This window comes from Schistocerca piceifrons, chromosome 7 (genome assembly GCF_021461385.2).
Source record: "Schistocerca piceifrons isolate TAMUIC-IGC-003096 chromosome 7, iqSchPice1.1, whole genome shotgun sequence".
Taxonomy (NCBI): Eukaryota; Metazoa; Arthropoda; class Insecta; order Orthoptera; family Acrididae; genus Schistocerca; species Schistocerca piceifrons.
Genome location: NC_060144.1, coordinates 251,259,692 through 251,272,907, shown reverse-complemented (window position 1 = coordinate 251,272,907; position 13,216 = coordinate 251,259,692). Strand labels below are relative to the sequence as shown.

The window sequence follows — 13,216 nt, the reverse complement described above, 5'->3', positions numbered from 1 at the left end:
GTCACATCAATTGAAAGAAGAGCGATATGAATTGGGACGAACACGTAAGGACGGTAGCGGTGAAGGCGAAACATTGACATCGGTTTATTGGACGAATTTTAGGAAAGTGTGGTTCACATGTAGAGTACTGGTAGTAGTACAGGTATCCTCCCCCACACACCGTACGATGACTTGAGAAGTATGCATACAGCTGTAGATGTAATTTTAGTCTACCTCTAAGATGTCAGTCCATCCATTTGTAGGGACCCTTTTGGCTAAGATCAAAGTGTAGTATCCGCCCTTATCAACTTAATAAGTGATACGTGCTGCACTGCAGGACTACAGTATTTAACTTATTTTTTACTCACGACGGAGTGCTCAGGGCTTAAAAACTCACGAATGACTGTTTTCTCTTATTTATCGAGAAAACAAAAGACAAAACTTCTGCTGTTGATTGTACCCCGAATTTTCTTATTGCAGTCACTTCGTGAGACATATGTGAGAGATTGTAGTATGTTTGTCCACTTCATTAAATAATGTCCAAAACCATTAAGTTTCAACTTCAAGAATACTCTCCAAAGTACAATGTTGCTGCATGTATTAAGAACAGTGGAATTGCTGTGGAAAAAGTGAGCAACGTGAGCGCTGGTGAATTAGGCTTTCCCATAAGGATGACTGTTTAATAACACTGCAATTGTGAAAATTTCAAGCTTATTTAATCCGAGCTTCTTGATACACTCATTATCAGCAAACCAGCATTAATTACAAGTCATGATATTTATTCAGAGGGTTCTGTGAATGATAATGTGCGCAAACACTGCCCTTATTACGAAAAATGTTGAACGTTCAAATGCCTTGCAGAAAATGACATAGTGTCTCTGCTTTTTGAACTTACTTTTTTGATCAACGGATATCATTTTTAAAATTACTAGGCTCAGGTCTCATTGTATCGATGCTTCAGGATAATTATCCTATGATGTAGCGTATAAACTTCAGTTATAAATCGGAGAGGTTACTCATATGACGAGCAAATTCAGCTCTTAAGGTGTTTTGTACGGAAATGAAACCAGTCATTTTAAAAATGAAGTTAATCTGTTATAGTTCAAAGACCTTCATTTTAAATGTTGCAAAGGTAGTTTATTACACTGATTTAAAATAATTTAAAAAATTGTGCAACACACAGAAAATGTTTCTGGATTAGTTTAGTGTCGTAACGAGTGGACTAAAGTTTATATTGGTGCAGTTTTGCAATACTGAAAATTTTTTACAAAGGTGAAGGTCCCCTCTCCCCCTCCAAGGTCAAGGTTATGTCAAACAAGATGGCGGATACAAGACATCGTGCTGTACTGTCACAAGATGGCACCCAATATGACATTCTATGACAATACAGAATGCTGTCAGAAAAAAATGGCATGCAATGGCACACTAGTGCCACAGTGATAGCAGATAGCAGACTAATGGCCGACTGATGGCTGACTGTGACAGGTTATGAAATCACAAGATGGCTGCCAAGATGGAAGGCTATGATGTCAGATAGTTGGTAATGCTGCAGGAACTCACTAACTGAGTCACTTGCATTCTGTTCACTGCAGTGGAAAGAGCGTGAAGTGTCTGCAGAGATCAGCCAGACAGGACAAGAGGAAGAACCTGTCATATTTAAGTGTAGGTATTTTATTATTATTTTTATTTTTATTAATATTATTATTAACCGTTTTCTCCCACTGTTTTTTGTGTATAAGTACTTACAGCTTTTTCCTTCTTTGCAGCTGCACGGAAGCAGCCTCCTGATTCAGCACTAGCTGCCTTGTTGGAGTGGGACACACATCTGTTCAAGCATCTGCTCAACAATCCACACATAAGTGTGCTACACATACATGGGCTACCAGATACGTTTCATCTGGACACACAACGATTCATTGAGCTATAGTCAAGTGGTTGACTACCTGCAGATCACAGCACATGAATATAGGCATAAAAGCAGATAGTGAATACAAAGCTTGAAATCGAGAATGCCAAACATGGTGTTCAAGTCCAGTTTAGTCAGATTGGAATGAGCAGCCACTGCTTTGGTTTGGGGATCCCTGTCATAGAGACATATGGGGATGTTTGAGTTCATGCATATGTATAGTAGTGAAGTCAGATACTATTAGCCATAAATGTATTAACTTCATAGATGCTGAATTTACAGATGGAATACCAAAGACATTTCTTGCTCCTATAAGTCTCAATGTCATACAGGAGAAATTTATGGGGTATAAGAAACAATTATTTGGAAAATACTGTACAGCTGTTGATGAAGTAAAAAAAGAATCACTGAAAGATGATCTATTGTGCCCAATGGATGATTATTAATCTGTACTGAAATATTATTTCACCACAAAAACATTTTTATCCCTCATTCAAATGTGTCTTTTAAAGTTTATAAAGATGCGCAGTGACTGTAGCTTAACCAGTTTGGTAGTGAGTCTATTTCTTTTGTTACCTTACTCACTGTGCTAGAGTATTATGTGTTTCAATTGCTCACCTCAGAAGCATATACAAAGGTGCCACAACTGCTACACAAGGCATGTATTGTTGTAAGAGACAATGGAAAGGACGTACATTATAGATACAGTGGGAAATATTGCTTTATGTTTCATATATTGCAATAAAATGAAATATATATAATAAAATGTGGTACAGTCAATGTTATTAATTTGAAATTCATTTTCCATTTCTAAATTCCTGTTGTAACAGTGCCTGTGAACACATTCACAGTAATTAGAAAGTTGCTTTTTCCAACAGCTTTTTTTAAAATTGTCCAACACCTTTTTTTTTAACTGTCGAAAACCAACAATACATTATGTTAGCTGGGGTGATTGCAACATCAAAATTATCTATATACAATAAGCAGTTGTAGTACCCTTGTGTGTGAGCCATCAACAAGTGTTCCACTATGATGGCTATTGTAATATTATTCATGTGGAAATTTGGGACAGTACAACCAATATATTGTGAACATTTATTTTCAAAACTATGACCACTGAAGTCAACACATTACACAAAAGAAATTATTTTGTCAGTTGTGACTGCTGCACTAATATTAGGCATTTAGATTTTTAACTCCATTGCTGCTTTCATTGAAATAAAGTGATTTTATCAGTTCTTGTGGAAATGCAGACTTCTTTTCCCACTGCCCAGTAAAAAAGGGCAGCTCCTTGAACCTGATTGCATGTCAGTGTACTTTCATACACATCCACACCTTAACTGCAGGGCTGCCCGTAGATTTCGTTGTCTACAAAACGTTTTTGAGAGCCTTCAAGCCTTCTCAGTGCCATAGAAGGTAATTATCGCAAATTCTTCAGTGTGTACTATCATAAATACTTCAGTATGTTGTTTTACATGTGATCAGTAACTAAATGTTGTCTACACAATGATTAATTTATTAATAGAATGTACCTCATTGGAATAAATTAGCCCACATAATAATAATAACAATAGTAATATAATAATAATAATAATAATAATAATAGACATTGGACAGCTAACACAATTTATAAGAAATGTAATATCAGACAAAAAACGAAAAAGGTTAGGTAAAATCTCACAACAAGAAGTGATAGAGCAATTACATGAAAAGAAACAGAAATTACAAGCATTGGCCAAATGACTTAGAGGATACAAAAAAAGTGAAAATAGAAGGAAACAAAACCAAACATTCAACACAAACGAAAAGAAATTTCATCAGACAATAGATAACACACACATTAAAATAGACAACCCACCAAACATAACAGATATGGAACACTTCTGGAGCAACGGTCAAACCTGGTACAACATAACAGGCATGCACGGTGGATACAAGCAGAAACAGACACATACAAGATGATACCACAAATGCCTGAAGTCACCCAAGCAATTAATTCTACGCACAATTGGAAAGCCCCTGGAAAAGGTAAAATAGCAAATTTCTGGCTAAAGAAGTTCACCTCAACACATTCACATCTAACTAAATTATTTAACAATTACACTGCAGACCCATACACATTTCCTGATACACTTACACATGGAATAACTTATCTGAAACCTAAAGATCAACCAGACACAACAAACCCAGCAAAATATCGCCCCATAACATGCCTACCAACAATAAACAAAATATTAACTTCAATCATTACACAGAAATTAATGACACATACAAAACAGAACAAAATTATAAATGAAGAACAAAAAGTCTGTTCCAAAGGAGCACTAGGACGTATAGAGCAACTGATAATAGATGCAGAGGTGATATAAATTATGGATACAACATTACTGGAACATACCAACACAAAATCACACATTTACTATACATGGATGATCTAAAACTACTGGCAGCAACAAATCAACAACTCAACCAATTACTAAAGATAACAGAAGTATTCAGCAATGATATAAATATAGCTTTTGGAACAGACAAATGTAAGAAAAATAGCATAGTCAAGGGAAAACACACTAAACAAGAAGATTACTTATTGGATAACCACAGCGACTGCATAGAAGCGATGGAAAAAACAGATGCCTAAAAATATCTAGGATACAGACAAAATAGGAATAGATAATACAAATAGTAAAGAAGAACTAAAAGAAAAATATAGACAAAGACTAGCAAAAATACTGAAAACAGAATTGACAGCAAGAAACAAGACAAAATCTATAAATACCTGTGCTATACCAATATTGACCTACTCATTTGGAGTAGTGAAATGGAGTAACACAGACCTAGTTGCACTCAATACAGTTACACGATCACAATGCCACAAATACAGAATACATCACATACATTCAGCAACAGAAAGATTCACATTAAGCAGAAAGGAAGGAGGAAGGGGATTTATCGACATAAAAAACCTACATTATGGACAGGTAGACAATTTAAGAAAATTCTTTATAGAACGAGCAGAAACTAGCAAAATACACAAAGCAATCACTCATATAAATACATCAGCTACACCATTGCAATTTCATAACCACTTCTACAACCCTTTAGATCACATAACATCAACAGATACGAAGAAAGTAAATTGGAAAAAGAAAACACTACATGACAAGCACCCGTATCATCTAACACAGCCACACATCGATCAAGACGCATCCAACAGGTGGCTAAGAAAAGGCAATACATACAGTGAGATGGAAGGATTCATGATTGCAATACAGGATCAAACAATAAACACCAGATATTACAGCAAGCATATAATTAAAGATCCCAATACTACAACAGATAAATGCAGACTTTGCAAACAACAAATAGAAACAGTAGATCACATCACAAGTGGGTGTACAATACTAGCAAATACAGAATACCCAAGAAGACATGACAATGTAGCAAAAATAATACATCAGCAACTTGCCATACAACATAAACTAATAAAACCACACGTTCCCACATACAAGTATGCACCACAAAATGTACTGGAGAATGATGAATATAAATTATACTGGAACAGAACCATTATAACAAATAAAATAACACCACATAACAAACCTGACATCATACTCACCAATAAAAAGAAGAAATTAACACAACTAATCGACATATCCATACCCAATACAACAAATATACAGAAGAAAACAGGAGAAAAAATTGTAAAATACATCCAACTGGCTGAGGAAGTCAAAGACATGTGGCATCAGGATAAAGTTGACATCATACCAATTATACTATCAACTACAGGAGTCATACCACACAATATCCACTAGTACATCAACGCAATACAGCTACATCCAAACGTATATATACAACTACAGAAATCTGTAATTATTGATACATGTTCAATTAGCCGAAAGTTCCTAAATGCAATGTAACATATATTGTACAGTTAAAAGGAAGTCACGCTTGATCAAGGTCCACGTCATTTCCTATTTTTAACCAGACCTAAGGTCTGAGAAAGGAAAGAAGATACTAATAATATTAATAATAATAATAATAATAACAATAGCTATTCTGATTTTAAAAGTGTATGGTAGAAACTGTCAGTGTCAGCTAAGCAATTTCGAACGACTGGAGATGGAATGTGGAATGTTCTGTTCTTGCAGCTGATGAAATTATCCACTACAATACCTAATCTAATTTTAGAAACACGTTCATGCTCTATTGATAACAGTGCTACATGATTAAATGTCTCTTGGCCTAATGTGTATATCTTAAATGTCTTTTGATTAGTGCTATTTTACTAAATCCTCTCTCATTTGAAGTGACAATCACTGCAATGCAACATTCAGGAAAACATAATGTAAGCTAAAAGTATAAATCCCATTTAGAACAAGAAATGCAAGCCATTTGTTAAATGTTGTCTCAGTCAGTTCCAGAAAAATATAGCTGCACTCACTGACTCAAACATTTGTACTTCTTTGATAAGATATTCATATCATCAGGGAAAGGTCGAATTAACTTCTTAATCATTTCACTACTATCTAAAGTTGTACAGCTGTCATCACAACAATTGAGGACACAAATACCATTTTTGGACAATGCATCCATATAAGGTGAATGTAGCCCTGAATTTTATTCTGTGTTTTCCCATGTACACATATTTTCAGCAGTTAAGGATTGGCTAGGCCCCTGAAAGTTGGTTTTATTACATCTAAAACAGAAAGTGGCAAACCATGTTTGTGGGTGTATGGCTTTTCCCTGACTTCTGTCTTGCACCACGATAAGTGACAAAGAGAGCATTGAAGATCCGTGGCAATTTTGTGAAAGAATATTGCCCACAAGTCTTGCTGTATTGTTTTCATACTACGTAAGTTGTCCTTTACAGCTTCTCCATAATGTATTAGTAAAATGTGAATTTCCTTGTCTGTGTGTCTGTTAATACCTGTCAGTGGCTTTCCACCTTCTAATTTCTTTCCTTTCATTTCTTTCTACAATCTGAGGAGTCTACGTCCTATTCGGTTTTGAACATGCCACATGCATTCCAGTTTTTCAATTTTAGTTTGAGGGTCATAAATTTTGCTATCTAAAACAGTCTTAAAAGCACTGGAATTTCTATCACCTACATACTTCACATACCTAACACCCTATTGTTCGACTCCTCTTTGGAATGTTAGTTTCATTCCAGCTGCTTCCATCCCACCACTTGACCCTTGGTAATTCTTTCTGCACACTTTCTTGTGTTCCTGTTGCCACCTCTCTTCTTCACTGTCATCATTATTCTTTATTGTGTCAGACTAAGAGGAATATTAGCCCATTACCTGGAACATTTTCCCTGTATCCACACTAATGATAGATGATACACCATGTTCCCTCTCCATCCAGATTCCATCACAAGAGACACACAGATCTATCTTCACTAAACAGTGTCATTATTTACCTTCACTGTTAATATCTACAGCTTCCTCAACAGCTTTTTCCATGTCCTCCTTGCATTCAACTTCAAGAACACTGGGGAGTGTTCTGTTGCAATCACTGAATCTAGTCAAAGGTCCAGGCATTTTCATCAAGCCACAAAATAAATTTGTGCCTTCTCTGCCTACAGCTAAGCATCTCATGGCGCAACACAATCTTGTATTCGCCTCGTACGCCTTCCTATTGAGAGTAGAAATCTTGAACTGAACATAATATTTGCAAACTTTACACAAATCATGTATCTTACTTACAATGTCTTTGATCCACAATTACCACATGAACATGAAATGTTAATTATCTGGGCAAGTATTTCTAAGTCAGTTAACCTAAATCCACTGGAAAACTCGTCTTTCACAATGTACACAGCATTATCAATTCTTTCACTAATTTTATTCTTCGATGAACTCAGTGAGTTTGTCGATAACTGTTCTTTACACTAAGGAGTAGCATCTGTAACACTATTTTATTTAAATTTCCTTTACCTTTTACACAGAAAATTCGACATATCCTCACTTTTTTGAATATGTCTCCATTGTTATGACCCATTTCGAGCAAAACTGTTTGAGATCCGCAAAACTAAAAACTTAAACAAGTTTGTAGCACACACTATTCAAAAACACACGTTGTAAACAAAGGAAGAAGCAAAGATAATCTTTCTCACAGCCTTCTAGACTCATCTGCAGTTCGCTTCGATTGTGTGAACGAAAAATTAACGCACAAAAAATTTCTAGCGTAGAGACTGCGTGGATCACAGCATATAAAGAGGGGACGTGGTATGCACAGACTCCCAAACAACATTTATTTAAACATATTTATAGCCAGAATTCGATTATCAAACTTTGAAATGTTACTCTTAAAGATTCTATCTAATAAATTAAATAGTAAAAAATTCGAACTTTTTTCGCAGTTTTGCCTTACATCTGCCTGTAAACTAACTGAATAACGTACTTCATTACTATTTGTAGCATGTAATCGTACTAAGTTCAGAGTACGAGCTACACAGGTAGCAAATGTTGCCAGCAGATAAAATTTTCGCTTATATAACTTCTTTTGGCCCAGCCATGCCCGATCCATTATCAAAGCACTGACCACAACAGTGATGTAAATCAGTTTCATGCTTGTTAAATGCACCTACGATTTCTGAAAATCCATTTATGAATCGATTTATGAATTTCCAATCTGTATTCCTCTTTGTCAATAAAAACCTTAAAATCAGGGTTTTCAGCTTGGTCTTAGATACAACTGAAATAGCATCGCAAGTAAATGAAAAACCAGAGCTTTCTGCCTTTCTTCCAAGATTTTATTTAAAATGCTATCCCCACACAATGACAAAAGCTCATTCTGTGTTCACCAAGGTAAATAGTTTGTTTCTCATGACAGCTTTCAACATAAATTGAATATTCTATTAAAATTAACTCAAAGTAGTTATCATATGGCTTTCCTAACTGGTGACTGCTTCCCCTAAAAGGCAGATTTCGTGAGACCATAAGATAATAACGTCTAAACAGCTAAAAAGGTCTTTTCTTTCAGCAATAGTTTCTCGAATGCGGAATATAGACTGCTACCTATTAGAGTTTGTACATAACATGTCCAAGCTAAATAATTGTTTTCATACACAAAACTGTTCTCGTAACTAGGAAGAAGAGAGTAGAATTCTTTCCAAGTTGTTTTCGTTTAGTCAAATCCCTTATCTAGTTTAGCTAACCTAGATGTAACAGGCTTTTTGCTGTAATTCTGAAGTAGTAAGGATAGCCAAGAGAGGAGTTTCCTCTGGCTGTCCCTCCACCTATTTCTATTTCAATTTGTTGTTAACATATTTGGAATACAAGTGATGCTTGGGAAATTTTCTACTTTGTCTTTAAACTGTTTAATTGTTGGAGGGTCTATACTTGAAACGCCCTTTCTAACGCTTCTGTCTCTTCACTATTACAAAATGGATATGGGAGTTGCCCAGGATCACTTGAATTCCAGTCACAGCCTATACGTCCATCAGACTCAGGCGTTTGGTTGCTTTCCTCTCCTTCATCAAGCGACAAAATACTTGCATAAAGTGCAGTTAGTTTACGTTTTTTCGCAGAACAAATTTCTGCTACTGCTGAAGTTAAAGTGTTACGTCCTTTCAACACCAGATTAGCTTTTAGTGTAATGTAGCTACTCAATTCGTTTTTATTTTCTACGGGTCTTACATGAAGTTTTCATCGTGTTTACGTTTTTATGAGCGCTTCTGTGCGCTAGGCTTATGTGCATAACCCGACAGTATCCTGAAACAAATATTTAAAATAGCTACTAGAATATGTTTAAATGAATAAGGAAAGCTTTAAATAACTGTGAAAGTAACAGCAGTAAATTAGTTTTTAAATTTTGTAACATATCTCAGATTAAAAACAATATAAAGAGAATTGCCTAATAAATTCACAGATCTCTGTAGTACTTGGACAAGTAAAGAAGCCCAATTTTGACGAAAACAACAACATGCACACTGCCGTCACTCCTGATAATAACTTAATAAATGGAATCGAGCGCTGTACTTAATTCTGAAACACACTGTATGTAAAGCACCATATGTGAATATTTGGTCATCAGTATTGTTACCAATGCAGTTTTTATGAAAACTGAAAAATGACAACACTAGACTCTCTAAATTATTGTAAGCTTGTTATCAATGGAATAAACGCTATTCTTGTCACAAAAGGGGCCTTAGAAACTCGGTAAACCCATATTTAAATATATTTAATCTCTAGAAACATCATGATTGTCACTGATAAACGTGGCAGGCTCTGGAGGTGGTGATTTATCGCTTAGTTTGGCGATAATGGTGTTCAGTTTACGCCGCAGTCCATTATCATTATGTGTTGCAAGATAAATTTCGGTAGTTAGAAGGTTTGTGCAACTTTTCTTGAGTCTTGTTATAGACTAGCTCAGGGAACGAAGGGGTAAGCTTATGGTGGCCGTGGGTCGAGGATTGTTGCGCAGGGAACATCTCCAGCAGTGCTGACAACGTTTGCAGCTTACTCTGCATACTGACCACTTACTGTAAAGGAAATGATCCACGGAAGTAAGAAAATTTCGTGAAATCGCAGTACAGTAACGTACATTTTCACACGTGGAATTTATTTGTAGTAATGAAAGTGATATAAAACTTAATTAATGCCACATCTAAAGGTCAAACAATAACCATAGTGTTGTGTAATAGCTACTGCAGCACCACTCGGTGTTAGCTTACGAGTCCTGTCGACGATGCCAAGCAGTAGTGGGGTAATAGCTCCAAGAGAAGTTGGACAAGTTATAATGATTCTGAGTTGCGTCGATTTATTTTCTGTTATTTCAGACTCATAAGCTAACAAAATCATCATCAGCAACACTGACCGTACTTGCTTGTACGATCATCCAGCACAGACAGTTTGGCGAAGATTTCAGTCCTATAAAAATCGCAGTTGGATAAAGAATAAAAGCAAATGTAGAGATATAATTCTTCTCGTGTGTGTCCTCCCCCCCCCCACCCCCCGCCATCTCCCGCAAAAAAAAAAAAAGATGCCGGATCCTGATATTTGTCAGGTTTGATACACTAATGGGCGGCCCTGTCGGCTGGTATGTAAACGATTTAAGTTGCAGTTATCTGTGTAAGGAACAATGATCACCAGAGTGCACTAGTTTGTTTATGTTTAGTACTTTTAAGAGGCGTGGTATATGAGGAGCGTGAGAAATGTCAGATGTTGAGTGATCACTGTAAATGATATGGTGCTGCCGCGAACTCGTGTGAGACTGCGTTATCAGTATTTGACATTTAGAGACGGGGCTTCATTATGGGTACCCATTCGGCCCCCTGGTCGAAACATAGAGAATACAGACCTGTGGAGCATTGAGATGTGACACTGGACTGATGTGAGAAGATGAGGGAAAGTACACTCATCCTAAACGTTCCTGTAGACCGTTTGACCACTATAAGAGGGGGTTGCTGTACCTTACGCCAAGCAGTTTGTAGCCCATTCTTGTCTGCAGGCGCCGTCTGACGACAAGTAATGGACTACCTCCAACATTCTGTGTTGTCTGACATTCTGACACCGTTGGTCAGCGGGTAGTCGCAGCCAGACTGGAGAAGGCGTAGGTTGCCGTTGACGTTACAACACAGACGGCAGCCTTTGGAGTGGTGCCATGATCGGGATGCATGGATTGCTGGTTGAATGCAGTCCGTGATGATCGCAGTTTTGTACTACCTTGGATGACTGCCGTCTGAGAGCGTCGCACTGACCTGCGTAGGGATGTTCCGTTCTTCCAATATTTTGGAGAGGCTCATGACGTCATGGTGGGGCGAGCTGTTGGGTACGACTTTAGGTCACAGGTGGCGCTGATTATTTTAACTTTGACGGCACAACTTTATGTCGAGGATACCCTGCATCCTTGTGAGTTATCGTTTGTACACCAATGTCGCGGTGCTATTTTTCAAGAGGATAATGCTCGTTCACATCTGACGCTTGTCTCTATAACGAGCTATCTGCGTGCTGTTAAGATGCTCTTGTGGCCAACAGCATACCGACATCTCTCCCCGCTAGAAACTGTGTAGCACTAGCTTGGACGTCCCCTAGTGCCAGTACTCAGTACGTCGAGGAACAGTTGCAACACTTAAGGGCCAGATTGCCTCTGGAGAGGATATAACGCCTCTAGAATACCATTTCCGACTGCATCCAGATCAGAAGGGGAACAACGTCAGAGTGGTAAGTGGGTTCATACTACCAAAGTACCTATACAACTCAAAAACCCTGATCGGGTCAGACCAGTCCCGATTTCAATTGGTAAGAGCTGAAGGCAGGATTCGAGTGTGACGCAGACTCTGTGCATTCGGGGACTCAAGTTGTCAACAAGGCACCGTGCAAGCTGGTGGTGGCTCCACAATGGTGTGGGCTGTGTTTACATGGAAGGGACTGGGTCCTTTGGTCCAACTGAACCTATCATTGACTGACTGCAGTCGTTCATGGACTTCGTGTTCCCAAACAACGATGGAATTTTTTTATTGGATGACAATGCACCATGTCCTGGACCACAGTTGTTCGCGACTGGTTTGAAGAACATTGTGAACAATTCGAGCGAATGATATGGCCACCCAGATCGCCCTACAAGAATCCCATCGAAAATTTATGGGGCATAATCGAGAGGTCAGTTTGTGCACAAAATCCTGCACTGGCAGCACTTATTATGGACGGCTGTAGTGGCGGCAGGTTCAATATTTCTGTAGGAGGCTTCCAACGACTCGTTGCGTCCATACCACGCGAGCTGCTGCACTACGCCGGTAAAAAGGAGGTCCAATACGATATTAGGATGTGGGAGGAGGAGATTAGTGTTTAACGTCCCGTCGACAGCGAGGTCATTAGAGACGGAGTACAAGCTCGGGTTAGGGAAGGATGGGGAAGGAAAGCGGCCGTGCCCTTTCAAAGGAACCATCCCGGCATTTGCCTGAAGTGATCTAGGGAAATCACGATATTAGGAAGTGTCCCATGACTTTTGTCACCTCAGTGTATTTTCCTAATTACTTGCCGTGATGCGGAGCAGACATGCACCTAATATTATTATCCAAGTCTCAACATAAAATCAATCAATATAACATAAAATAACTTTATTAGCAAATCGCTTTATGTACAATCGTTTCCCACCAAAACCTACTCTGAAGCGCGAAAGAAACTGGTATAGGCAAGCGTATTCAAAAACAGGGATATGTAAACAGGCAGAATACGACAGTGCGGTTAGCTATGCCTATATAAGACAACAAGTATTTGGCGCAGTTGTTAGATCGGTTACTGCTGCTACAATGGCAAGTTATCAAGATTTAAGCGAATTTGAACATAGTGTTAGGGCGATGGGACACAGCATCTCGGAGGC

At 37.9% G+C, this 13,216-nt stretch overlaps 1 non-coding gene across 1 annotated transcript; it reads left to right on the top strand.

Annotated features, from left to right (window-relative positions):
• The first annotated feature begins 230 nt into the window (after positions 1–230).
• Positions 231–425, top strand: LOC124709423. Its single transcript, XR_007005397.1, has one exon. It is a non-coding gene; the product is annotated as a U2 spliceosomal RNA (small nuclear RNA).
• The last annotated feature ends 12,791 nt before the right edge of the window (positions 426–13,216 follow it).